The 27703-nt window shown below is 42.7% G+C and overlaps 1 protein-coding gene across 1 annotated transcript in view; it reads right to left on the bottom strand.

Annotated features, from left to right (window-relative positions):
* cdk18 (cyclin dependent kinase 18) overlaps nucleotides 1-24276 on the bottom strand; it is a 187083-nt gene extending 162807 nt beyond the window's left edge. The window contains exon 1 of the mRNA XM_084316870.1: nucleotides 23996-24276. The gene's annotated coding sequence lies outside the window, so the exon portion shown is untranslated. The remainder of the gene's footprint in view (nucleotides 1-23995) is intronic.
* Between the last annotated feature and the right edge of the window lie 3427 nt (nucleotides 24277-27703).

Here is a 27703-nt window from a genome sequence, read left to right as displayed (position 1 = left end):
CGCCCGTCGTGTCCCCTTTGGATGACATCACCGCACGATCTCACTGCACTGCGGCCGCCTGGGAGTGCCGCTGTGTTGAACGGCTGTATTTCTACTGCGCTTTTCTGTGCTACTGGAAGTTCGGAACATGAAGGCGCTTTTACAATGGAGGAGTGACTGCATTATGATTCTCAGGATCAGTATGGCATGTGTGTCATAGTGTCATAGAGTGCCGTGCTCAGAGTACCTTGCTCAGTATGACAGAGGTAGTGCCCCGCGACCCAAGCATTCTACCCCGTCGGGAACCCAGGAGGAGAGGAAGAAGAAGTCTTTGTCATGCAGATGAACACATGCGAGAGGGGGGCGACACACAGGAACACACACACACACACACATGCATTGGGTCGCCGATTAAATGCCTCTCTGTGCTTGACCCATCCCGTCGTCCTCCCCCCCCCCCCCCCCCCCCAAGTACAGTCGGGAGCAGACACGGGTTGCACCGGAGACCAATCATCCAAGTGCTCCTGTCTGTCTTCATCATTAGCAATCTATTCTGCATGATTTTCCATTGGGTTTATCTCTTTTTCTGGAGGGGAAACCCTCGCAAACACAGGGGGGAGAACATACAAACTACACAGAGAAAGGCCGGGGAGATACCCAACCTAGGTACCACCTGGGAACCCGGCAACCTAGTCCCCAAGCGGGAATCGAGTATAGGCAACAGAGTTCAGAGTTCACTGCGGTATGGGTAACAGAGCCCAGAGTATAATGGGTTCAGAGTTCAGAGTTCACTGCGGTACAGGGGTGGGGGCTGTTGGGATGACAGCTGTTCCCGAGCTGTTCCTTATGACACCTTGTACCACTTTGACTTATGTCAAGTCGTCATGACAAAGACAACTTGAACAATGTCAACTTTGCATTGAAAGTGACACGTAATGACAACAGTCATAAACATTTATTCATGTCCTACCAGTCTACCATGGCCAGCATCCTCTTCTATGCTGTGGCATGCTGGCGCGGCTACATCAACTCGAGGGACACCAACAAACTGAACAAGCTGGTGAGGAAGGCTAGCTCCGTGGTGGGAGTCGAGCTGGTCAGACTAGAGGTGGTGGCAGAGAGGGGGATGAGAAGGAAGCTGGCTGCTATCCTGGAGAATCCCTCCCACCCCCTCTACGATGAGCTAGTCAAGATGAGAAGCACGTTCAGTCACAGACTCATACCCTGCTGCCAGACATCAACAACAACACTACTACCAGGAATCTAAAAAGGACAATAACACTACCTTATGCATACTGCACCTTATGTGAATACTGTATATTTCAGTGAGTTAGTTAGTTAATTATATTGACTTGTTATATTGTGTACACTGCTTGTTTTTACTACCTGTACCTCCCCTCCCCCTCCCCCATGCTGCTATGATGCCTGAATTTCCCCAAGGGGATCAATAAAGGAATATCTTATCTTATCTTATCTTATATTATGTCTATTTCAGGTGTTATGTCATGTCTATAACAGTGTTATGTCAGCGTCCTCAAATAAAGTGTTACCCAAATTACATTAAAAGTTAGCTCTTCAAGCATCACAATGAAAAAAATTACAAATGTTTTAGATTATTTTCTTAGATTGTTATGAATGCATTTCAATGTGCACTGGTGTGTGAGTGTGAGCAATTCAGAGTCAGGAAATTGTGAATCCACACATTACTTTCTTCTTCCCTGTGTAGTCTGATGTCTTGACTACTTTGGTTCTTGAAGTGGTATATTTATCTTTTACAGTAACGTTTTAACATTGAAGTGATTGGGCACTTCCGTACCTTCCCACTCCACCAATCAGCATGGTGGCCGTGTGAATAAGGCCCACTCTGAGCTACACAGGACCAGGATGCATAATGGTTCCTGCATAGCACTAATACCGCAAGTGCTAGGTGGGGTTTGTGAGCTACAGTACACAGGTGTGGAACAATGACACAGATTGCGCGTCACAAGTTGTTTTGACAAAGTAATCCCTGCATCCCTCCTATTACAGGGGTTGTGGGCCAGACGCAGCCAACCTCTGCTCTGCGAGGTGGGAGAAATGTGCCTCAACAACACAGTGTAGCTTAGCAAGGAACAGGGGGCTTAAACTGAACACTGGAACAGCAGATAATCGGGCAAAAAGTGCAAAAGCACATCCAAACAAGAAATAGCTACTAGGTGCTGGACAGATACACATGTTGGAAAATAGAAAAATAAGAGTCTGCTTAATGCTCCCATGAACTTTTAAGTTAAGTTGTACTTTTATTCATGCCCTGCAGTTGTACCATTATACATTTGTCCTCTGCATTTGACCCATCCTAACTATTTAGGAGCAGTGGGTAGCCACACAGTGTGGCGCCCGGGGACCAACTCCAGTTGTGATGCCAGTATCAGGGCAAGGGCAACCTAGTAGCATGCATGTCTTTTGGTTTGGGGAGGGTACCAGAGTACCCGGAGGAGACCCACGCAAACACGAGGAGAGAACATGCAAACTCCAGACAGAAAGGCCCCCGGCTGGGGTTTGAACCCAGGGCCTTCTTGCCAGTGTTGTAGTCGAGTCAATAAATCTCGATTCTGAGTCGAGTCTCGAGTCCCCCGTGTTCGAGTCTGAGTCCAAGTCTGAGTCACCGAAGAAGAGATATAGTCAAGTCCGAGTTGAGTCCCCATTACCCTAGTCCGAGTCCGAGTCCGAGTCCGAGTCCAAGTCATCAAGGTTGAGTCCACTCCACTCTGGCAGTCAAAGAGCTGACATACAAATAAAAAAAGGTCTACATTAAACATAGATGACACAGCGGTCACAATTTCAAAGGGAGTTTATTGACTTTGTGACACAATAGCCAAACAAATGCATTAGCCATCAATATCTTTATGCCAAATGATTAGGGCCTATTTATCAATTGACAAGTCCGAGTCTGCACCTTTTGAGTCCAAATACAGTCAATGCTCGAGTCCAAGTCCGAGTCATCAGTGCTCAAGTCCACGTCGAGTCACGAGTCCTAAAAGTCAGTCCAGGACTGGGACTTGAGTACTACAACACTGCTTCTTGCTGTGAGGCAACAGTGCTAATCGTTTGTTGGCAGCTAATCAGCTCAGGATATTAAAAACACAGGAACAAAGCCACAGAAGACAGGCATACTGTCAAATCCTCTGCCTCTGGTTCTCAAAGTGAGGTCCGGCGTCCCCCAGGGGTCCGTGTTTGGGTTCCCAGGGGGTCCCCAGCAATATGGGGAACATTTCACTATCACTAATTATGGTTTACTGTATTAAAAGCTAAGAAAGGGATTAAGGAGATGTATTCTATTGGTTGGTTAAATTGTGCTGGTTTAAAAAAATATATATTTATAGCTATTTCTGAGGGTTACAAATGTGAATAACCTTTGTTTTTGTTTTGGAGGCTTGATCTGATGAAAATATAGGACAGGCAGATATAAGCATTATGCAATAATGCAATAAATAGAATCAAAGACCGTTCACAGTCTGGAATGATTGTGCATAATGTAGTGTAGTATGACTGAATAAAACGAATACTACTACTACTACTATTACTACTACTAATAATAATTATAATTTATATGGGTTAACATAATGAAAGAAAGTATAAAATGTCATATTCTCCTAGGTGTCTCTTCCCTCCATTGTTGTGGCTGCCCACTGTTCCCAAATAGTTAGGACCGGTCAAATGCAAAGGATGAGTTTCCCTCGGGTTAATAAAGGCTCAACTTAACTCAACTTGACATGAACCAAAATAAAGCTTGAACACAGATAGACCTTTATTTGTCTTTGCGGTTTGGGTCGCAGTGACACACACACAGGCACACACACACACACGCACGCACGCACACACACGCACACACACACACACACACGCACACACACACACACACACACACACACACAATAGCAGCAACAACGATATAATATCTCTAAATCATAATATAATAATCACAGTGTGGATGTAGTGTAGTAATCACAGTGTGGATGTAGTGTAGTAATCAAAGTGTAGATGTAGTGTAGTAATTAGGGGTGTAACGGTACGCGGATACGTAGCCTACTGTACCGCCTCAATGTGGTCCTCCGGTACAGTACGCGCTGTGCACCGAACGATTGCAACGGTATGGAACCTTTTTTTGCAGAACTTAAATCCCCCCGGCCCTAATATAACGTGCACAACAATGTTCATCCCACGCAGCACGCAGCCACGCTGAGCGAGAGCTGTATTCCGCATAGCATATTAGCCTTAGTATGGCGAGTCAATACTAACTGGCCAGCCAGAGCTAGAAGATGCTCCCACAACATTCAAGTCTCCCGTTTGGGATAATTTCGGATTCCCAGTTAACCACAGTAATGGACAAAGACAGGTGGATCGCACTAAAGCTACGTGCCGGCTATCCCCTTTTGTGACTGTGATGCACACTTGTGATGCAAGCCTTGCATCACAGTCACGAAAGGGGCTACGTTGCCGGAATTGTTCAACTTATTGCGAACTTTATCACGCATTTGAAACGGCATCACCCTAATGTGAATATCACTGGTACACCGAAGAAGCAAACCCAGCTCCCCGTGGCATTCAAGCAGCATCTCGCTATTAATTCAGACCGGGCCAAAGCAAAAACAAACGCCATATGTGTTTTTATAGCAGCAGATCTACGACCATACTCCGTTGTCGAGAACACAGGGTTTAAGTACATGTTAAAAGTAATAGAGCCCCGCTACCTAGTTCCCTCTCGTCCGTATTTCAGCCAGCAAGTCATACCAGCTCTGTATAAACTAGCCCCTTTCGTGACTGTAGCAAGCCCTGCCCCTGTATTCAAGCAGGGCTTGCTCATGAAAGGGGCTCTGTATAAACAAGCACACGCTACAGTTGTCCAAGGCATCTGCTATATAATAATCTTCAGATTTACATTAAGTGGTATTAGTAGGTTACAGCAGTAAGCATTAGTTTGCTCAGTAAATTATGGCCAATTCGTTTTATATTGTTTAATACAGTTAAATAAATAAATAGATAAATGAAAAGCAATTTATTTTTACTGTACCGAAAATAATACCGAACCGTGACTTCAAAACCGAGGTACGTACCGAACCGTGGATTTTGTGTACCGTTACACCCCTAGTAGTAATCAGTGTAGATGTACTGTAGTAATCAGTGTAGATGTACTGTAGTAATCAGTGTAGATGTAGTGTAGTAATCAGTGTAGATGTACTGTAGTAATCAGTGTAGATGTACTGTAGTAATCAGTGTAGATGTACTGTAGTAAACAGTGTAGATGTAGTGTAATCACAGTGTGGATGTAGTGTAGTAATCAAAGTGTGGATGTAGTGTAGTAATCAAAGTGTGGATGTAGTGTAGTAATCAAAGTGTAGATGTAGTGTAGTAATCAAAGTGTGTGCAAGCTAGCAGTAGAAACAACAATAAAATAGTTCTAAATTATAATATAATAATCACAGTGTGGATGCGGTGTGCGTGTAGGCCTTGCCTCAGTGTGTGTGTCTGTGTGTGTGTTTCTGTACGCATAGTTGTGTGTCTGTGTGTGTGTGTGTGTGTGTGTGTGTGTGTGTGTGTGTGTGTGTGTGTGTGTGTGTGTGTGTGTGTGTGTGTGTGGTGTGTGTGTGTGTGTGTGTGTGTGTGTGTGTGTGAGTCACGGGCAGTCAGGTAGAGGGCCACTAGTGTTCTTTGTTCATGAGTCTGCCTGCCTGTGGAAAAGAACCGTCCCAGAGCCTGCTGGTCTGGGCCTTGAGGCTGCCGCACCGTTTGCCAGACGGCAGCAGCAACTGAAACAGGCCGTGGTTGTGGCGGCCGGGATCTTTGATAACTCCGCAGGCTTCGCTGACACACCGTCCATTGTATAATAATCACGGACGGAGGGAAGCTCACATCCGCCGATGCTCTGGGCCCTCCGCACGACCTTCCAATACCAGGCGGTGACGCATTCCAGTCAGGACGCTCTCGGTTGTGCCTCTGTAGCACCTTGTGTTTATTGTTTACTCTTACTCATAGTATGTATTCACATTCAAATTCTTTACAGCCTACAGTATGTTTATTGTAACATATGATATAACCGAAAGCAAGGGCATACAGACCCTCATCTGCATCATTTGTTTACACTGTTTATTTTTCTTATATTTTTATATTCAGAGTTAAACATATTGTTTACACTGTTTATCTTTTCTCATATTGTTATATTCAGATCAAATTTGATTGCCTATATTTATGTCTTTCTACTATTACACTGCCCATACCTGTACCTCCCCTCCCCCAAGCTGCTGCTATGATGCAGATTACTCTTTCCTCCCTTCCTGTAGTCCATGACCAGCTCCTTGGTCTTGTTGACATTGAGAGAGAGAGGTTGATCACCTGGCACCTTGTTGACCTCTCTCCTGTCGGGCCATCTCCTCATTCTTGGTAATCAGGTCTGGTGTGGTGGAAACAGGGCGCCAGTCATTTAAGCACGCTCATGGTCATGGTTGTGTCATCTGTTAATTTAATCACCATGTTGGAGCTGGTTAGGTGTACAGGGAGTAGAGGAGGGGGCCCAGGACACAACCCTGGGGACCTCCTGTGTTGAGGGTCAGGGGGGGGTTGGAGCCCGTCCTCACTACCAGTCCCGGGTTCCTAGCTTCTAGAGTCCTGACCTTGGTGTCGAGGCGGGGAATATGGTGTTGAATGCTGAACCATAGTCAATGAACAGCATCCTCACGTAGGAATTTGTCTTCTCTAGGTGCAGGGCTGTACGCTAAGCTTTTTCACTAGGGGCACACTTGCCCCTAAATGAGAAATTTAGGGGCAAAGAATATTTTTTAGGGGCAAATTTTTAAATAACTATTTTACCATTATAGTAGGGCTGGGCGATATGGCCTCTAAATGATATCGCGATATTTTTTGGCCATATCACGATACACGATATATATCGCAATATTTTGACATTTCCTCTAAAGCACTTAAAAATGCTTGATTTAACCCTTTGATGCATACAGTCACGCCAATATGATGATTATAATAAGTCCCTGCAACATATGTTTGCATTATTAAACCATGAAGATGCTTTAAAAAATAATTTAATGAAAATGTACTAAGTAAGAGTAGTCTACTGACACACTAATAAAAAATGTATTTACATCTAAGACCATTTATATAAAAACTTTTGGGTGCCTTTTTTTTGCACAGTACTGTGTTTTCTATCCACTTTAGCCAAACACACACACACACACATATATATACACACACACTACTGTGAGAAAATAATAATCACACACACAAAGGGATAATGGCTTATAGCAGACTTAATGATTTTAGAATATTTCAGATAATGAAATTAAATGTTTATATCATCAACTATCCAGTTAGTATTTATACTGTCTGTAACGTTTGGCTACTTTAAATCATTGAATGTAGAGAGAGCTGTACTGTATTGTACCCATTCTGCAATCTGTTAATAAAGTTTTCAATCAATCAGAGCGAGAGAGAGAGAGGGGGCGAGAACGAATGAGAGAGCCAGCCCCCCCCCTCCGGGTTTTGTTCTAGGTTCGCGTTTTGATCGTCTAAGCTGCCGTAGGTGATGACGTCACACTCAAATGTAAACAGGAAGCGTTTAACAGACGGAGATGGAAAGTGGATGATATACAGTAACAGAAACGAATAACCAATAAATATGAAGTTATGTTTAAACTTCTGTTGTCAAGCATTGTCAATATAACCCACCCCCTTTCCTCCCGAATGGAACTAGTGTTGTGGAGTCCGCTTTGACTGGTGTCCAGGGTTAGCAGCAGCTAACGCTAGTTAGCTTAGCATAATCCTAATGGATACCGTGGATAGCAGCTAACGTTAGCCCATTGCTCGTGTCAATCAAATTGCATGTTATTAAAGGTCCGCGCTGGTCTGTCTAATGAAATTACAACCGCAACATTATGCCCTGGTTGTAGGCTAATGTTTTATCCAATTTGTATGGATTAATTTAGGAGTGAAATGCGAATGAAGGGTTGCAATCACTACTCGCAAGCTTGCCCCCAGATGATATTTTCCACTCGCACCGGCCAGATTAGGGGGCAATTTGCGACGAGATGATCGCAGTGTACAGCCCTATAATAATAATAATAATAATTTAGGACCTGCTCCGAGGTCATCAATTGGCACACATGCGATGCATGCATGCAATTCGTATCTGCGATTAACCCATCCCGTCGTCCTTCCCCCCCAAGGGCAGCCGGGAGCAGACAGGCGTCAACGTGAGCCGCGCCAGGGGACCAATCCAAGTGCTCCTGTCCGTCTTCGTCAAGGACACCACAGCGTTAGCGATCTTGTTGTTGTGCATGTTTTTCCATTGGGTTTATCTTATCGGGGGGGGAAACCCTTGCGAGCACGAGGAGAACATGCAAACTCCACACAGAAAGGCCTGGGAGATACCCCACCTGGGTAACTGGCATCATGGAAACCTGGTCCCCAAGCGGGAATCGAACCCTGGACCTTCTTGCTGTGAGGCGACAGTGTTAACCACTACACCACCGTGACGCATCTGTAGGTGGTATTTCACTCATTCGTTGTCTAACATGTCTCAACAGATTTTCTCACTATGGGAGTGAAGGAAACAGGGCACCAGTCAATTAAACATGTACATTTTTTGGCACTGGAACAATTCGATTAGATTGGATTACAATGTATTGTTATTATATAGCAGAAGTAAAGTACAACAGAAAGACGTTTAGCAATCAACCAGAGTGAAAATGTTATAGTAATATACAATGTGCAGGTGATTAAACAGCGTATAAAATATATGAATTAGTACTACTGACTGAGTGATAGTGCTAATCAGATGTATGTACAGAGTTGTAGTATAAATATGTACAGTGATACAGGTATAAAGACAATATGGTAGTAGTCATAACTAGTAAGAGTATGTAAGGGATATCTATAGATGTAAAAAAGTATTATATGCAGGTTTTTACAGACATATGTGGATATATTAGGGGTGTAAAGCTACATTATCCGTACCGAACCGTTTCAGTACTGGACCTTAGGTTCAGTACGGCTGTGTACAGAACGAATACAACGGTATGACAGAACGAATACAACGGTATGTTAACCACTAACGACTGCACGTGCAGAACCTTTTTTTGCGTGCAGAATTGTATTCAAAACTCCATTTTCACCCATTCCCAAAATATAATTTGCACAAAGGGCCGGGTGTTCGTTCAACGGACACACACAATACTGAGAGATTACCTGTAATTGTTATTATAAAAAAAAATTACGAGTCGATTATTAATTTCAATATAGAATATTCGTTGACAGCCCTACAAGTACAATTAGTTACTGCACACTACATCACCCCTGAGTGGAACATGGAAAGCCAAACTTTCCCCCACTGTACCGAAAAACCCGTACCGAACCGTGACTTCAAAACCGAGGTACGTACCGAACCGTGGTTTTTGTGTACCGTTACACCCCTATATATATATATATATATATATATATATATATATATATATATATATATATATATATATATATATATATATATATATATATGGTAACAATATATATATATATATACATGATATATACAGCATTATTGTACATGCTATCATACAGAGTTGTATGGGTTATATGCAGGTGTATAAGTAGCTATAGAAGGATTGCAGCTATATTCAGGCACATATGTGGTAAATATAAATATATAAATATATATACGGTATTAAACAGCACTATTGTGCAACAATAGAGGCTGCCTTGAAGCAGGAGGGGACTACATGCTCAGAGAGGGAGAGGTTGAATATGTCCACAAACACACCAGCCAGCTGCTCTGTGCACATTCTGATCACCCGGCCTGGGATGCCATCTGGCCCCGGCTGCTTTGCGGACATCGATGCGCTTGAACTGCTCCTAAACGCTGGGCGTGACAGCTATTCAGCTCGTCCGGTACGGAGGTAGCGATGTTAGCTGTGCTGCTGGGTTTCCCTATAAAGTCCAATGTTGTGTGTAGTAGTTCCCTGCCATACGCTACTGTACATGAGTCATTACCACTAACTGCATCTCAATCTTCTCTCTGTATTCCCGTTCTGCCACTGAGATCACGCTGCAGAGATTGTACTGTGCTTACTTCTCCTCATCTTTGTGGAGGCAATTGCTGTTGGGGCCACTCGTACAGAACGCACGGTGGGGTAGTGCTTAACACTGTCGCCTCACAGCAAGAATGTCCAGGGTTCGATTCCCGCTTGGGGACCAGGTTTCCATGATGCCAGTTACCCAGGTGGGGTATCTCCCGGGCCTTTCTGTGTGGAGTTTGCATGTTCTCCCCGTGCTTGCAAGGGTCCCCCCCCCCCCCCGATAAGATAAACCCAATGGAAAAACATGCAAAAACAACAGATTGTTAACGCTGTCGCATCCGTGACGAAGGCGGGCAGGAGCACTTGGATGGTCCCCGGACGCGGCGCACGCCACAGCCCTCGTCTGCTCCCGGCTGCCCTTGGGGGGAGGGACGACGGGATGGGTTAAGCGCAGAGGAGTATCGCATCGGCGATCCTACAGACAATGCATGCGTGTGTGTTCCGGTGTGTGTGCTGCTAATATTGAGTGTCGTTGCATGCCAATTAAAGACCTCTGCGACAGGTCCTGCATTATTATATAAACACCCGGCTAGTTTTTCTTGGGGACACTGTCCTCAATACACTTGGATGGTCAAACTAGAGGTGGTGGCAGAGAGGAGAACGAGAAGGAAGCTGGCCGTTATCCTGGAGAATCCCTCCCACACCCTCTATGAGGAGCTAGCCAAAATGAGGAGCATGTTTCAGCCACAGACTCATACCCTCCCAACACACCACTAACTGCCTCGGCCAGTGCTTCATACCAGTGGCTCCACAACAGTGGGCAGGGACCACTAACAGCGGCCGGAGAACTAACGGCAGCAGAACTGCTAGGAATGTCCGATCACTAAGTGTGTCTTACAGTACCACTTAAACTGCACGGACTACAACATGTAATGCATGACGTATATCATGCCAGGTAGGGTACCTTGTGTATATTGCACCTGTGTATACTGTAGACTTTAGTTACTCATAGTATATATTCAGATTTTAAGTGTTTATTGCCCATATTTAAATAAAGGATTTCTAACGTATAATATAACTGATAGAGTGATAGGGCATACAGTCTCTCATCTGCACCTTTGATTACACTATTTACTTGTTCATATTCTTATATTCAGAGTCAATTACATTGTTTACACCGCTTTTTATAATCTTTACTATGATTTTATTGCCTATATTTATGTCTTATACTATTACGATGTCCATACCTGTACCCGATCCCTTCCTCCATGCTACTATGATGCCCAAATTTCCCCAAGGGGATCAATAAAATAATATCTTATCTTATAAACCCCCTGATTGTCTCCCTGTACTCATTGATGTTATCTGACGTAGCACAGAACATCTCCCAGTTCCCTTGATCGGAACAGTCCTGTAACGCGCCGTCTGATTCGTCAGACCAGCAGTGGACTTCCATCACGGTGGGTGGTGCTTCCTTCGTTTTTTGCCTATACTATAGGTGGGTAGTAGCAGCATGGAAGACTGATGTCATTTGCTAAAGGGTGGGCAGAGGAGGGGCTTGTAGGCATTACAGAGTGTAGAGTAGCAAAGGTTGAGTACGCTATCTTCATGTAATACACACCGATATGTTGGTAGTATTTTGGTAATACTTTAGGCAGAGATGCTTGGTTGAAGTCCCAACCGCAATGTGGGGAGTCGCTAGATGCATGTCTTCTGTGTTGCTGATGCAGTTCTTTGAAGGCCCGGTCTGTGTCGGCGCTTGGTGGTATAAACCACTATCGCGACCGAAGCTGTGAATTCCCCTGCCAGACAAAATGGCCGACATAGGACAATGGAAAATTCTAGGTATGGAGAGCAGAAGGACTCTAGTGAATGAACACTTCATGGATCGCACCAAGCATTAGCGATCATGAAACGCACACCTCCGGAGTTCTTTTGTACTGTCTGCGCGGTACACAGAAACCCCGTAGGTGCGACGACATTGTCTGGGGTTTCTCCGGTCAGCCAAGATTTTGTAAAGCAGATGATGTTACAGTCCCTGGTTTCCCGCTGGAAGGGGATCCTTTGCTCTCAACTGGTCCAGATTGTTATCCATGGACTGGACGTTGGCTAGCAGAATGCTGGGAAGCGGAGGGCCGCTTTGCCTCACTGTGATCACCGGATCTCTTATGTCCAGTAGTGTGTCTCTGCTGGCAACTTTAGAGGTAAAAACAATAGAGAAAAACAGTTAAAATAAGCAAAAAGCTGCTGGGCCATTGAGGAGCGCAAGACCAAGAGGCCGTTCGTGGTACCATCTTGTCACCATCACAAGATGAGATGAGATGAGATATTCCTTTATTGATCGCCTTGGGGAAATTCGGGCGTTATAGCAGCATGGGGGAGGGGAGGTACAGGTATGGGCAGGGTAATAGTAGAAAGATAGGCAAATATAGGCAATCAAATGTTATCTGAATATACAAATATGAGAAAAGATAAACAGTGTAAACAATATAATTAACTATTTTTCAAAAAATATGAGAAACATAAACAAATAAACAAATGTACAGATGAGGGCCTGATCTCTGCCAACGACGAGAGGGCCTACCTGGAAGAGGTAGAAAATCTGTCACAGTGGTGTCAGGAGAACTGCCTCTCCCTGAACGTCAGCAAAACAAAAGAGATGATTGTGGACTTCAGGAGGTCGGGGGTCAAGGACTACAGCCCCCTCAGCATCGACGGGGCACCGGTTGAGAGAGTGAACAGTTTCAAGTACCTCGGAGCCCACATATCCGAGGACTTGACATGGACCACACACATTGACAGTGTTGTGAAGAAGGCACGACAACGCCTCTACTTCCTCAGGCGCCTAAGGAAGTTCCAAGTCAGTCAGAAGATCCTTAGGAACTTCTACTCATGTACAATAGAGAGCATCCTGACTGGCAACATCACCTCCTGGTTTGGGAATAGCACTGCACAAGACCGTAGCAGACTACAAAGAGTGACACGTTCAGCCGAACGCACAATTGGAGGGGGGCTTCCCACCCTCCAGAACATTTACAACAAGCGGTGCAGGGGAAAGGCTAAGAGAATTATTAAGGACTCGAGCCACCCGAACAACTGCCTCTTTGAACTGCTGCGGTCAGGCAAGCGATACCGGAGTCTTAAGGCGAGCACAGAAAGACTCAGAAGAAGCTTCTATCCCCAGGCCATCAGGCTGCTAAACGAACAATAAACACTATGCAACAACCATCAAATGCACACAGCACACACACCCACACGCACACACTCACTTAAACAAACAACACACTGCAGCACCCACTCTCCACACTTTAGATCACACAAACACACTTTATATTTATTGATAAAGGATTTGCACTACAACTCGTACACCTACTGTAAATTGTACCTAAATTGCACCTCATCCCATTTCTGCCTTGCACTATATAGTATTGTATATTAGTACACTGCATAGTATTGTATATTATATGGTAACTCAGTTACGTCTATTCTGCATCGAACATTGTACATGTCTATACTGAACACTGTGACCTAATTTTTTTTACTTCTAATTTACATACTATACTATGTTATTTTATTTCATACTTATATTATCTTGTCTTGCACAGTCTCTGGAGCGTAACAGTAAGAAGCATTTTGTATAAAAGTATTCTGTACTTCTGTATGACAACTATTAAAGAAACTTGAACTTGAAACTTGTATGCCCCTTTGGTGATATCATATGTTACAATAAACATACTGTAGGCAATAAAGAATTTATTGAAATCATCATCCTGCACACACACACACACACACACACACACACACACACACACACACACACACACACACACACACACACACACACACACACACACACACACACACACACACACACACACACACACACACACACACACACACACACACACACATCTTCCTCCTCCCACGCCCGTCTCTCTAATAATAGGCTGTCACAGCAGCAGAGCCATTGTGCAATTATCTAAAGCGCCTTATCGCATCCAACTGAGCTCCACGGTGAGATGTGGATTCACAGCCACCCTCCGTGCCCTGATATCCCCAGCCAACCTCCGCCTCCACACCCACCTCCTCCCACCAGCTCACGACCAGACACACTGACCTGAGAGACTGTGCAACCCTACATCACGCCCCCCATGCGTCTGCTGGTCCAGCTACAGCGTGTCGTGCCACGTGAAGCGATTATGGTGCGTGAAAAGGCAGGTATGAAGGTGCAGTTGAGGTCTAGTACCAGCAGGGAGCGTTAACCTCAAAACCAAAGAGAAAAAGAAAGAACATTGGGATCAGGGCTCGAACCTGCGGTCACTGCAGTAGTAGTAGGTGAGCACTTTCACCCTGTCACTAACTTGGTTGGGGTTAGCTTTAAGGTTTGCTTAACGGTTATGGTTAGGGTACAAGGTTAAGTATTAAGAAGGTTTAGGTATGGTTAGGGTCAGGCCATGTGAGCGGCGCGGCGCGTGAGCGGTGCAGGGAGCGGAGCGGGCGGTTTTGACATGAGCGACGGAGTGGGTTTTAAAATGGGTCGGCGCGACGTCCGGAGCGAGAGTTCTCCTCCGCTCCAATCCACTCCGGGCCGCTCACAGTGGTTTAACACTGATGTAATATACATGTAGTACAATGCCAAAGCAACAGATGGCGATGTACAAACATGAAGGCCATTTTCAACCAATGAGAAGGGTGAACCGTCACTCACATCCTGTTAGAAAAAGTATATGACGCCATTGTTGTTGTCGTTAGCTTACATGCTAACATTAATGACAGCGACCATAGCATTGTGGCTAGGCTAGCTATCATCGCTTAGTAGAGCTATAAACAACGTTATTTAACATTGCAGAATGGGTACAATTACAATACGGCTCAATACAAACAATTGTTAAGGGGCCCAGGGGGTGTAGACTGTTGTAGTTTGGTCAAATCAAGCAAATTTACATCATGCTCCAAAAGAAAAAAGAAAAAAAATGCAGAGCGATGTGGAGCGGGGACCGGGGAGCGCTCGATTCAAGGTGAACGGTGAGCTAAGCTATGCTACTATACGTATACTACTACCTATCTTGCTCTATGTCTATACTACTATGCACTCAAAGAGTGTAGCACTCAAGCTCAATGCTATTTGACAAACAATAAAACTTACGCAGAGGTGGACCCCTCCTGGTAACTTGTTCACAATTTGTAAGTCACTTTGGATAAAAGTGTCAGCTAAATTAATAAATGTAAATGATAGGGTGCCCCCCCCTCCCTTTCCCTAAGGCATAGATTAGTTTTAACGATGCATTGATGTACAGTAGTTTGCACGCGAGATACAGAACATGGCTTTAAAGTGGGAGTTGTTAAGATGTTCCCCGGGAGATTAGTGGTTTAAAGCCCCTATCCCACTTCTTTTTACCATATCAATGTGGGTTTAACATACCACTACATTCTCCAAGACTTAGATCTGCAGATCAAGGTTGTAGGTACTCTGTTAAGACATTGCAAATCACAGGAATGCGTACCAGTGTTTACAAACATTACCGATGTAATCCAGCATTTTACAAGCACAAAATACCATGCAAATACAATTTAAAAACTCATATTTGCCTGTCCTTTCCTTGTTATCAAGAGCTCAGTCGATCAACTTGAGAATGAAATTCCCTACACTGTAATCGTAGTAATCATAATAATCACTTCTACCTACCTCATACTATAGTCTACCCATATAACTCTGTATGATAGCATGTACAATAGTGCTGTATACCGTGTATACGGTATATATATTTATATTTACAGCATATATATATATCAATACAGTATGTGTCTGAATACCTGCATATAATCCTTCTATATACCTCCCTATACACCTGCATATAACCCTGTTATGTACCATACTGCTGTGTCCTGTCTTCCAGGTGATTGCTGCCAATCACCTAATTGAGAACCCCCTGCAGTGGGCTTAAAAGGCCCTCCCCCGCCCCACGCAAACTCTCTCTTCCTGCTAGAAGACACTGTGACAGCAGTGACAGCAGTGTCTTCCCCTTCCACCACAATTTACCCTTTGTTTGTAATAGTTGTAGTAATAAATATATAATTTTTGTTTTAAACTTGACCTTTGGTGTCTGTGTCCCTTTATGGTGCTTCCCTCTGAGCCAGGGTCGTAACAATATACTGTAACTCTGTATGATAGCATAATGCTGTATATACCGTACATATTTATTCTATATATATATATATATATATATATATATATATATATATATATATATATATATATATATATATATATATATCCACATCTGTCTGCACATACCTGCCTATAACCATTTTCACATATATCTGTACATATCTCTTACCTACTCTTACTAGTTACGCTGCTGGCCAGTACGACTTACTACCATTACAGTGTCTTTGTACCTGTATCGCTGTACATATTAATACTACAACTCTGTACATACATCTGATTAGCACTATTACTCAGTAGCACTGATTTATATATTGTATGCCCAGTTTAATCACCTGTACATAGTATATTACTATTGCACTTTACTGTACTGTACTTTAGATTGCATTAGATTAGACTCAAATGTATTGTTATCATACAGCACAAGTACAGTACAATGAAAATAAGTTCGGTAAAAAACTGTAAATATACAGTTCCCCTGTATATACTTGTGCTGTATCTAATCTTATCAAGAAATCCCGGGTCTCCTTCCTGTTTCTTCCCATTCGTTTACAATTGGATCACAGATTGGACCTTTTAAAGTAGACTTTAAAAAAAGAGAAAGAGGTGTTTGAAGAGGTGTTCCACTCTAACCCACTGGAGCCTGTGTTGAAGTTGAGCAGGAGGCACGATGTACGTCTTCTCGGCACTCAGCGGCGCGCGCCTCTTCTACCTGACTGACTATACGCCAGAGTTCACCGGGTTTCCTTCGCCGGACGCGGCGCGGCGCTTAGCCTCGTTCACATGCGGAAGCGGCGCGGCGTGTGATTGACGTGAGACACCCCCTCCTTCTGCGCAGACTGCTGCCCGACGTGTTGCAGTGGGAGAAGGTGTGAAGCCGGCGAGACAGATTGAGATTTCCTCGAACGCAGACGCACACAAATTAATGTCCACGCAGATGAGACCAAATACACGTCACACACACACACGCGCACACACACACACACGCGCACACACACACACACACACACACACACACACGCACACACACACACACTTGTTTTGAACTTAAAGGGATATTTCACTTTAGTAGAACATCTCACAAATCAGCAGTCTTACCCCTATCAAAGGTCATCTAAGATAAGATAAGATGTTCCTTTGTTGATCCCCTTGGCGAAGATCGGGCATCATAACAGCACGGGGGGGGGGGGGTACAGGTATGGGCAGGGTAATAGTAGAAAGACATACATATAGGCAATACAATTTGATCTGGATATAAAGATATGAGAAAATAAACAGTGTAAACAATATAATTAACTCTGAATATAAAAATATGAGAAAAATAAACAAAGTGTAAACGAAGGTGCAGATGAGGGTCTGTATGCCCTATCAGTTATATTATATGTTACAATATATATAGGCAATATACATTGACATTTACATTTAGTCATATAGCTGACGCTTGTATCCAAATCCACGGACCGACCAGGTTAATAACCAAAGGTGACCGGTCCTTCCAATTTATGGCCCCTACCCTTTGGAACACCCTCCCCCTTTCTATGTGTTCACTTGACTCCCTATCCACTTTTAAGGAACAGTTTAGGGCTGATCCCTATTAGTCGAATAGTCGACTAATCGATCGAAAGGAGCCGTAGTCGACTGCCAACCTCTTAGTCGAATGCAAAAAAATTATAATAAAAAATATTATAATTTTTTGTATCATTCTTTCCAAAAGAAAAGAGGCCTAGAAGCGTGGCTAACGCTAATGGCACTCATACCAGAGGCTAACTGCCTAATAAAACAGGCACAGAGGCACTGAAAGAGGATTTCACCCATCTAATGAACACACTAGACTAGACAAATATCAAGATGTATCCATCAGTGGACCAATTGCATGCTTTTGCAGATGACAAGAAGCCTTCCGTCGACTCAGTCAGACATTAAGCACCCCCACAGCCCAAATGGAACGATACAAAAAATATATATATTTAATAAAAAAAATAAAGATTTAAATATTTTTTTTTCATAGTCGACTAATAGTCGACTATCGACTAATTCGGCCAATCATAGTCGACTATCCAAATCCTTAGTTGGGGACAGCCCTAGAACAGTTGAAAACGTTTTATTCAGACAGGCTTTTAATTCATTTTAATTAATTCCTGCTTGTATACTTTGTTTATTTATTTATAATTGTATTATAAAAGAAATTTGACTGACATTTATGTTGCACTCATATTTATTTATTTTTCTTATGTTATGCCTTTGCTTACGTTGTGTCAGAATTTCTTTATGTGTAGTGCGTTCATCTCTATGTAACTGTTGCTATGTTTTACTTCTGTAGTGAAGCACTTTGTGATTTTATCTGTGAAAGGTGCTATACAAATAAAGTTGACTTACTTACATGCAAGTTCTGTACGACAAGTCAGCAGGATGGATGGGTACAAGTCATTCATCAAACAGTATCTGGGCACAAGTACAGTAAGCTAGTGGCCACTGCTGTTCCTGTCATCTGCTGTCAACACCACCAGTCCTCCTACGACTCGTCCTTCACTTCCATTCAGTTTAAGGACCGGGTCTAAATATAATATTTCCGAACTATAAATAAACTATACAACAATATTATTCTGAGTCAAATGTACTTGCTTGCTACTAATGTTGTACTTTTCAAAGGATCAGTAACGGAACTATTTCTCACTTGAAGTGTACAGTAGTTTGACCAACTGTCAACTTCGCACAGAATGTTTAGAATCTTTCTTCCAGCGAGGCAGAACGTAACCATGGTAACCACTCCCAAAGATACACAGCACACATATCAAATGGACTGTTTTTATTTATTTATTTGCAACGGAAATAAATCTTAACACATGAAATGCCAAAACAAACATGTACCTTTGACTCAGAATTCTGTCTGTTTTATTGAAATCTGCACAGCAGTAATGTGTTTAAATACTTCAAAAGTACAATATTTAGACATGGTCCCCAAAAATGAATGGAAGTGCACACACACATGAGTGCACATGGAAGGTACACGCACCCACTAATGCACACGTTATAATCTACCCACACATTTCACTCACTGGCGGATTGGCTTGGGACAACGTGCTAAGCGCAGACCGACCGCCTGGCTATCTGGTGTGTATATTTGTGGTATTTTCTGGTTGTGCCAGGGCTATTGTTGTGTTGATGAGTGAGGTGGGGTTTATCTTCACATTAACATGCCTGAGTGGGCTCGGGGGTGTCCAGATGAATCAGGGCCCCAATAATAAACTGCTTATATAAACTCTATGATTACACCGTAGCAGGGCTGCACCAGAATGTCCAGGCAAGTAGCCGCTAGGGGTTGGAATCGCCAGAGACCTCACGATACGATACTATCGCGATACTTGCGTCATGATACGATAGTATCGCAATACTAAATATATCGCGATACGCTGAGTATTGCGAATTTTTTTTTTTTTTTGATCAAATTTTATTTATTACCTTTTTTCCAGTTCTGCAAAGTAAAACTTTGTCAACATGTTTTATCTAATAAAATAAAGTTCAGTCTGTTCATCTCACTTCAATCATTTTTATTGCAGAACATGGTATTTTCTCAAGCAGACAGATGTAAACACTGTAATCTGTGTTGCATGTACCTGACAAACTGAACTGTTTGTATTACAGTCATATTCCAACTTAACTGAACGCACATGTGTGTGTGTGTGGACTACTGTACTATTACAGGTATTGAAATGAACAATGCAACTTCCTTATACGAATAATTAAATATCAATACTGGCGTCCCTGTATCGATACAGTATCGCCCCGCAAAGTATCGCGATACTACTACGTATCGATTTTTTCCCCCCTAGTAGCCGCGGTAAGACCCATGCAGGCGGTGAGGCGGCTTCAACCATTTAGAATGTAACTTGTCTGGAATGTTTTCTATCTAGAACTCTATACTGTAGCTTCAATGGCCGGTAAGGCTGTCCCCGAAGCCTGTTTTTGGGATTCGAACTTCGTCAGGGTTTTTCGAACGAACATTCGAACCTTCGTTTTTAATTAAAAAAATATTAAAAAAAAAAAATATATATATATATATATATATATATATATATATATATTGCTTTTTAATATCCTCAAACTAAATCCTCAATTTGAATAAAGTGATTAATCTGATTCAATTTGTCTTTTTTTTTTTATTATTATTAAATCAACTTTCCAGCCCCAGACCCAGCCCAGGGAGAAGCCCCAGCATAACTAAATCAATTAAATCAACTTTATTTAATGAATATAACTCATCAGTTTATTTTAATACTATAATATTAGTGTAGCCTAATCTTTATCTGCAACTGTGAAGAAAAACCCCATTGGTTTAAACAGAATTAATAGAAAAAAATAGAAAAAAAATTATCTCTCTTTTTTTATTAAAAATAAAAAATTCAAATATTGATTTAGAATTCAAATGCCAACGTAACAAACGAAGGTTCGAAGGTTTGAACGTTTGGGCTCAGCCCTAATGGCCGGTCGCGATTGTTGTGACACCACCATTAGAATGTTAACCTCTACCGTCAAAATTCGAAGTTTGATTTAGAATTAGAATGTTAACGTAACGAAAACGTTCAAACATTCAGGCTCAGCCTTACGTCATTAGAATGTTCACCTCTACCATCATTAGAATGTTCACCTCTACCATCATTAGAATGTTCACCTCTACCATCATTAGAATGTTCACCTCTACCGTCATTAGAATGTTCACCTCTACCGTCATTAGAATGTTCACCTCTACCATCATTAGAATGTTCACCTCTACCATCATTAGAATGTTCACCTCTACCATCATTAGAATGTTCACCTCTACCATCATTAAAATGTTCACCTCTACCGTCATTAGAATGTTCACCTCTACCATCATTAGAATGTTCACCTCTACCGTCATTAGAATGTTCACCTCTACCATCATTAGAATGTTCACCTCTACCGTCATTAGAATGTTCACCTCTACCATCATTAGAATGTTCACCTCTACCATCATTAGAATGTTCACCTCTACCATCATTAGAATGTTCACCTCTATCGTCATTAGAATGTTCACCTCTACCATCATTAGAATGTTCACCTCTACCGTCATTAGAATGTTAACCTCTACAGTAGGGATGTTCGATATTGGCTTTTTTACCGATACCGATATACCGATATTTTCCAACTCTTAATTTCCGATACCGATATCAACCGATACCGATATATGCTGGGTTTCCGCCCCCCCCCCCCCCCCCCCCCCCAAAAAACGGAATAATTTCAGGTAATTAACATTACATATCTCTTGTCGTGGAATTAACACAACATTATGCATACTTTTGACAATAAAAAAATCAGAATGTGTTCTTACTTGCTTGCCTGGGTAAATAAAGTTCAAATAATAAAAAAAAAAAATTTAACCAATACCGATCATTTCCGATATCACATTTTCATGCCAATATCGGCCGATAATATCGGATTCGGTAGGCCGATAATATCGGACATCCCTACTTTTCATCTTTTTTGGATGGATTCACTTAAGAATATACAGCATAATATGGACACCCTGCCCATACCCTGAGCCATACGACAGTGGCTCGGGGGGTAGAGCGGTCGTCTCTTAGCGGTCGACACTTAACCCCTATAACTGCTCCCGGTGAGCAGGTTGGCACCTTGCATGGTGGCCTTTGCCGTCGGTGTGTGAATGTGTGAGTGAATGGGTGAATGTGAGGGAAATTTTTTTTAAAGCGCTTTGTGACGACCCTAGTCTTAAATGTTCCACTCTGAGTTCCACAGTTACCATAACCCTTTCACTGCCACACTACAGAAGGTTAACCCTTTACTATCACACTACCGACGGTTAGTGTGATAGTAAAGGGTTAACCTTCTGTAGTGTGGCAGTGAAAGAGTTAACCGGCTGTTGTGTGGCAGTGAAAGGGTTAGTGATCAGGCTGCAGGAGAAGTCCGGCTGTGGTGGAAACAGCTCAGGACTTAACAGACTGTAACAATTTAACAAAACGTGACAATGATCTGTAGAAGGTCACTGTGTTCCTGTGTTTCACACAGAGGCTTTGATGAGTGACTGAACTCTTCCCTGCAGAACACGGTATAATAAACACTTCATAACAAACATGTTGTGCTGAAGGGAATGTGATGCAAATGCCACTCGAGTGTGCGACCAAAAGGAGGCACGCTAGTACGCGCACACACACACACACACACACACACATACGCACAAACACAAACACATACGCACAAACACAAACACACACACACGCACACACATACACACACACACACAGGCACAAACACAGGCACAAGCACACACACAAACAAACACAAATACACACACACACACATATGCACACATCCATGCACACGTACACACACACAGACACACACAGACACACACACACACACACACACACACACACACACACACACACACACACACACACTTCATTACACGCAGTTCCAGCATATATGTAAACAGCACTGCTGATAGAGTGGTATAGTGGACATTAGACTAGAGAGCCATTAATACTGAACCATGTGTGTCCATTAACACCATATCACTGAAGCATAGCACTAATCAGATGGGAGAGGGAGAGAGAGAGAGAGAGAGAGAGAGAGAGAGAGAGAGAGAGAGAGAAAGAAAGAAAGAAAGAAAGAAAGAAAGAAAGAAAGAAAGAAAGAAAGAAAGAAAGAAAGAAAGAAAGAAAGAAAGAAAGAAAGAAAAGAAAGAAAGAAAGATAGCCCGGTCTGCAATAAAAACAAACAAGAGGGTCACTGGAGGGATTCTTCTTAATCCTCAATTGTTTCACTGAGCTCTTGATACGTAACCTAACTGACCGCTAAACCTGGATTTCCCTGGATTTTCTAGCTGAAATGTTGTGAAATGTTTGCAAACACTGGAGTGTAACTGACGTGTGTTTTGAGTCCGATGACTAAAGAAACTGGTCAAAATGGTCAATAATGAACCCAACATTTCCATGGTTTAAAAAGTATATGGTCTGTATGTGTATCCACACGTTTGATCACAACATTGTGGACCTGGGCTTGAACTCCTTTCAGGTAGAGGGGATGAGGTCAAGCTCCACGCTTCCCCTCAAAAAGACTCCTCAAGACATCGTACACCTGCTTCAGACCACCCCCCATTATGAGGTCACGGAACCAGTACGTTCTCCTGAGAGAGGTTAAGCACTTGGCTCAAGACTAAGAGAGAGAGAGAGATAGAGAGCGAGAGGGAGGAGAGAGCGAGAGACAGACAGAAAAGAGAGACAAACAGACAGAGAAATAATTATCTACCAAAGTGCTCCCTCATCAAAGTAGCTTGAGAGAGAGAGAGAGAGAGAGAGAGAGAGAGAGAGAGAGAGAGAGAGAGAGAGAGAGAGAGAGAGAGAGAGAGAGAGAGAGAGAGAGAGAGAGAGAAGAGAGGAGAGAGAAGAGAAAGAAAGAAAGAAAGAAAGAAAGAAAGAAAGAAAGAAAGAAAGAAAGAAAGAAGAAGAAAGAAAGAAAGAAAGAAAGAAAGAAAGAAAGAAAGAAAGAAAGAAAGAAAGAAAGAAAGAAAGAAAGAAAGAAAGAAGAGACAGACAGACAGACAGACAGAAAAGAGACACAACAGACAGACAGACAAACAGAGACTGTTGGAGATAGATACAAATAGAGAGATGGAGTCAGATAGACAGACAGACAGACAGACAGACAGACAGACAGACAGACAGACAGACAGACAGACAGACAGACAGACAGACAGACAGACAGACAGACAGACAGACAGACAGACAGACACAGGGACACAGACAGTGGTGCTACTTACAGGAGTGAGGAGGTCATGCACACAAAGGCAGCACCAGGCAGCAGCAGTCTCTGTCCCTCTGCTTCCTTGAGCTCAGGTTCCTCTCTCGGCTTCCTGCAGGTGTCTGTCAGACAGTCAGCCCGGCTGTGAGGCAGCCTCAGCAGAGATACTCCACACAGCTGTACCACCAACTCTCTTATCCTGCTGATGATGACAGGAGGCAAACTCTGTGTGTGTCTCTCTCTCGTATTCCTCTCCTGACAGCTCACCACCCTGAGCCCGCCGTCCTCGGTGTCGCTCCAGTGCCCGGAGAGAGGGAAGAGAAACACTAATAGAAGAAATAAAAGAAGAAGAGAGAAAGAGGGCGAATAACCGGAGAGGAGGAGAGGAGAGGAGAGAGTACCGCGCTGGGAGATTTTATAATCGGCCTGTGTGTCTCCTCCCACCTCTCTGCCTCTTGGCCCGCCCCCATTGTTATGGCAACGGCCAATCGCGGCTCATCATAACACAAGCCCCCTCCTTCAGCTGGTGTTGACATGATTCTCACAAATCAGCTGCGTGTGTGTGTGTGCGTGTGTGTGTGTGTGTGTGTGTGTGTGTGTGTGTGTGTGTGTGTGTGTGTGTGTGTGTGTGTGTGTGTGTGTGTTACAGTACATGGAATGTCTTTCCAATTAAAAAATGTGTCTCTCCTCTATACATCAACTACTACATTATGTTTGGGCACAGATGTACAGCATATGGTGGTCGTGTTATAACTGTTACTTCTATAACATAACAGAGAGGCGAAGAGAAAGTGCTGCCAGTGTAATACCTTAGGGATAAGTATAGCAGACACCCAGTTAGTTCATGCTCTGCTGGAGCTGGAATTAGAAGTATTCTGTACTCCTGTAAAAGCCTTTCAGCTCAGACATTTAGGTAACATTAGATTCGAATCGATTCAAATGTATTGTCATCATACAACAGCACGAGTACAGTACAACGAAAATAAGAAGTTTGGTATACAACCAGAGTGTAAATGTAACAGTAAAGTGCAAACATTAAAGTGAAAAATTAACTGTGTGTGGGTATCAAACAAGAGACCATCAGGCTTTAAAACTGTGTAGGACCCAGGCCTAGAACTGCACCCTGAGACAGGGAGGTTTGCCCTGAGTGGAAGGTTCGAAGGGTCAAAGTGGATATAAAGTCAAGTTTTAAACTGTGGATACCAAACAGAGAAGGTAAAGACGACTTTGAACGGTTGAATAGTAATCCATAACTATTTGATTGCACTGTAAAAAATATATTTTATCTATTCTATTCTACTATTTTATTGCACTGCACTATTGTCTATTCCATCTTACTCTTTTTATTATTGTCTATTTAAAACTGAATCAAACCATAACAAGGTGGCCTGTTGGGATGTTAGATCCTAATGTGAAAAACTGTGATTTTATATGTCTGCACTTTATGTGCTCATTTTATGCCTGTCTTTTTTCTGTTGTGAAGCACTTTGAGCTGCAGTTTCTGTATGAAAGGTGCTATACAAATAAAGTGTATTATTATTATTATTATTATTATTACTTATCTACAGTAGATTTCATTCACAGTTTTGCTGCCCTGTCACAGGCGCCTGGTGGTAATCATCAAAGATAAGTCGCCTATTCTCAGTCCTTGCCCCACAATGGTGAATGAACTACCCACCCCAGTTAGGACAGCCGAAACCCGTCCAATCTTTCGCCGTCGACTAAAGACGCACCTCTTCAACCATTATCTGAAATAAAAAATAAAAATAAATCTAACCCTAACTAACCTTACTGTCATGCACTTGTCCTAATAAACTAACCTACACTGTAACACGCAACACTTTGATGATAGAGTTGTGCCCTTCCTGATGACTTGTCGTACAGAACTTGTAAGTTGCTTTGGATAAAAGTGTCAGCTAAATTACTAAATGTAAATGTACTAAATCCAGATTGAACTCTGCCATTGGAAAGGGGTGATTTGGCCCAATCCAGAGATGTGTGACTTGGCCATATTCATAGGCCTGATATTCTATATTCTATAACCATATATATAATTGCATGTGTCAGGATGGCAGAATTCGGTACTGTATCTACAAAACCCTTGAAAATGTACAGGATTTACTGAATCTGCATTATAACATCTCCCAAATGCACACAAATGAGACATTTTCCTTACATTTCTGACTTACAATATTGAAATTTAAATGGAACTATTTAAGATAAAGTTAAAGTTAAATAAAGTTTGAAAATGCAACTACATTTTTGTCAGTAAGCTACTTATGTATTTCTTTTTAATAAAGAAAGGCCCACTTGCGGTCATAAGCAGTAGCCTATCGGTTGCATTTTTCAAGCTGATGATTTGTTACATCCCTACAGGATATATATATATATATATATATATATATATATATATATATATATATATATATATATATATATATATATATATATATATATATATATATATATATATATATATATATATATATATATATATACAGTATTCAGTGTATTGAGTGAATAAAAAGAAATGTTAAAAGAAGATTATCATTTATTTTCATTATTTCTTTTGCCATTTTAGGGGGCCCCCTGGTGACTTCAGCATATGGCAAGAAACTGGCCTCGGTGGCACAATCGGCAGCGTACAGTGTAAACAACTGTGGGAGATAAAACTCCCTTCCCCCACCTCTCTTTGATCTCTCTCGCCCATCTTCCCTTTCTACCCTCATCCCTCATTCTTAACCCCAACAAACCCTCCCTCATCTTTCCCCAAAATGTCATGGCACCCTTATACCTACTGTATACGTCACTATAGCTATAGGACACTCACTCCGGATGCCCTAGCTAGTCACCACGTTGAGAGTCATCCAGCCATTCTCTGACTATTTTGTATTGATACTTGATTAACTCTGACTGAGTTAATAAACTGTATTAACCAGGTTTCTTCTTTTTTTTTATACACTTTTTCTCCTTATTTTTTCATTTATCTCCCATCCCAATTTCGTATTGCCAATTCTCCCCTCCCCTGTTTTGAACGTTGCTAGACTATGCCCCCCACTGGTCGGCTGTAGTGAGGATAGAAGCCTTGCATCACGTGTCCCCTCCGGTACACAAGGAGGCAGCCTGTCACATCTTTTCACCTGACAGCGCGGACTCTCAGTGGCGAGGAGTAACGCGTGGGAGGCTCACGCTGCCCCCGATACTTCCTGTCTCTGCTGTGCAGGCGTCACCCAACCGACATGTAGGAGTCGCTGTCCACAACGTCCAATCCCCACCCATCGACTTCCACCCGCTAACTCTGTCAATTGAGATAGTAGGACGACTGGCCCAAGCCACAGGCAATGCTGACACCGGGATTCGAGACCGGAGTCTCTTGCATTGGTGACGAGCGCAATCTCCGCTATGCCACCCAGCCGCCCTAACCAGGTTTCTTCTGACTGAGTAAGTTATTAAGCTTCGGCTATTTTCCACACAGCTATTACCTGAGGACACCTGCAAGGCCAGAGTACAAGAGAGAGATTCAGCTGCTGTGGTTTCTCTCTCTCCCTGTGTGTTCTGCTATTGGGCTCAGCTACTGCTGCCTTAACACAGACTACTTGTAAGATTAGCACCTCCTTGTGGCTGGTGTCAACAAAACCACACACACACACAAACAAACAAACAAACAAACAAACAAACAAACAAACAAACAAACAAACAAACACACACACACACACACACACACACA

This window comes from Notolepis coatsorum, assembly GCF_963971535.1.
Source record: "Notolepis coatsorum genome assembly, chromosome: 6".
Lineage (NCBI taxonomy): Eukaryota > Metazoa > Chordata > Actinopteri > Aulopiformes > Paralepididae > Notolepis > Notolepis coatsorum.
This window is presented reverse-complemented; position numbering and strand designations above follow the sequence as displayed.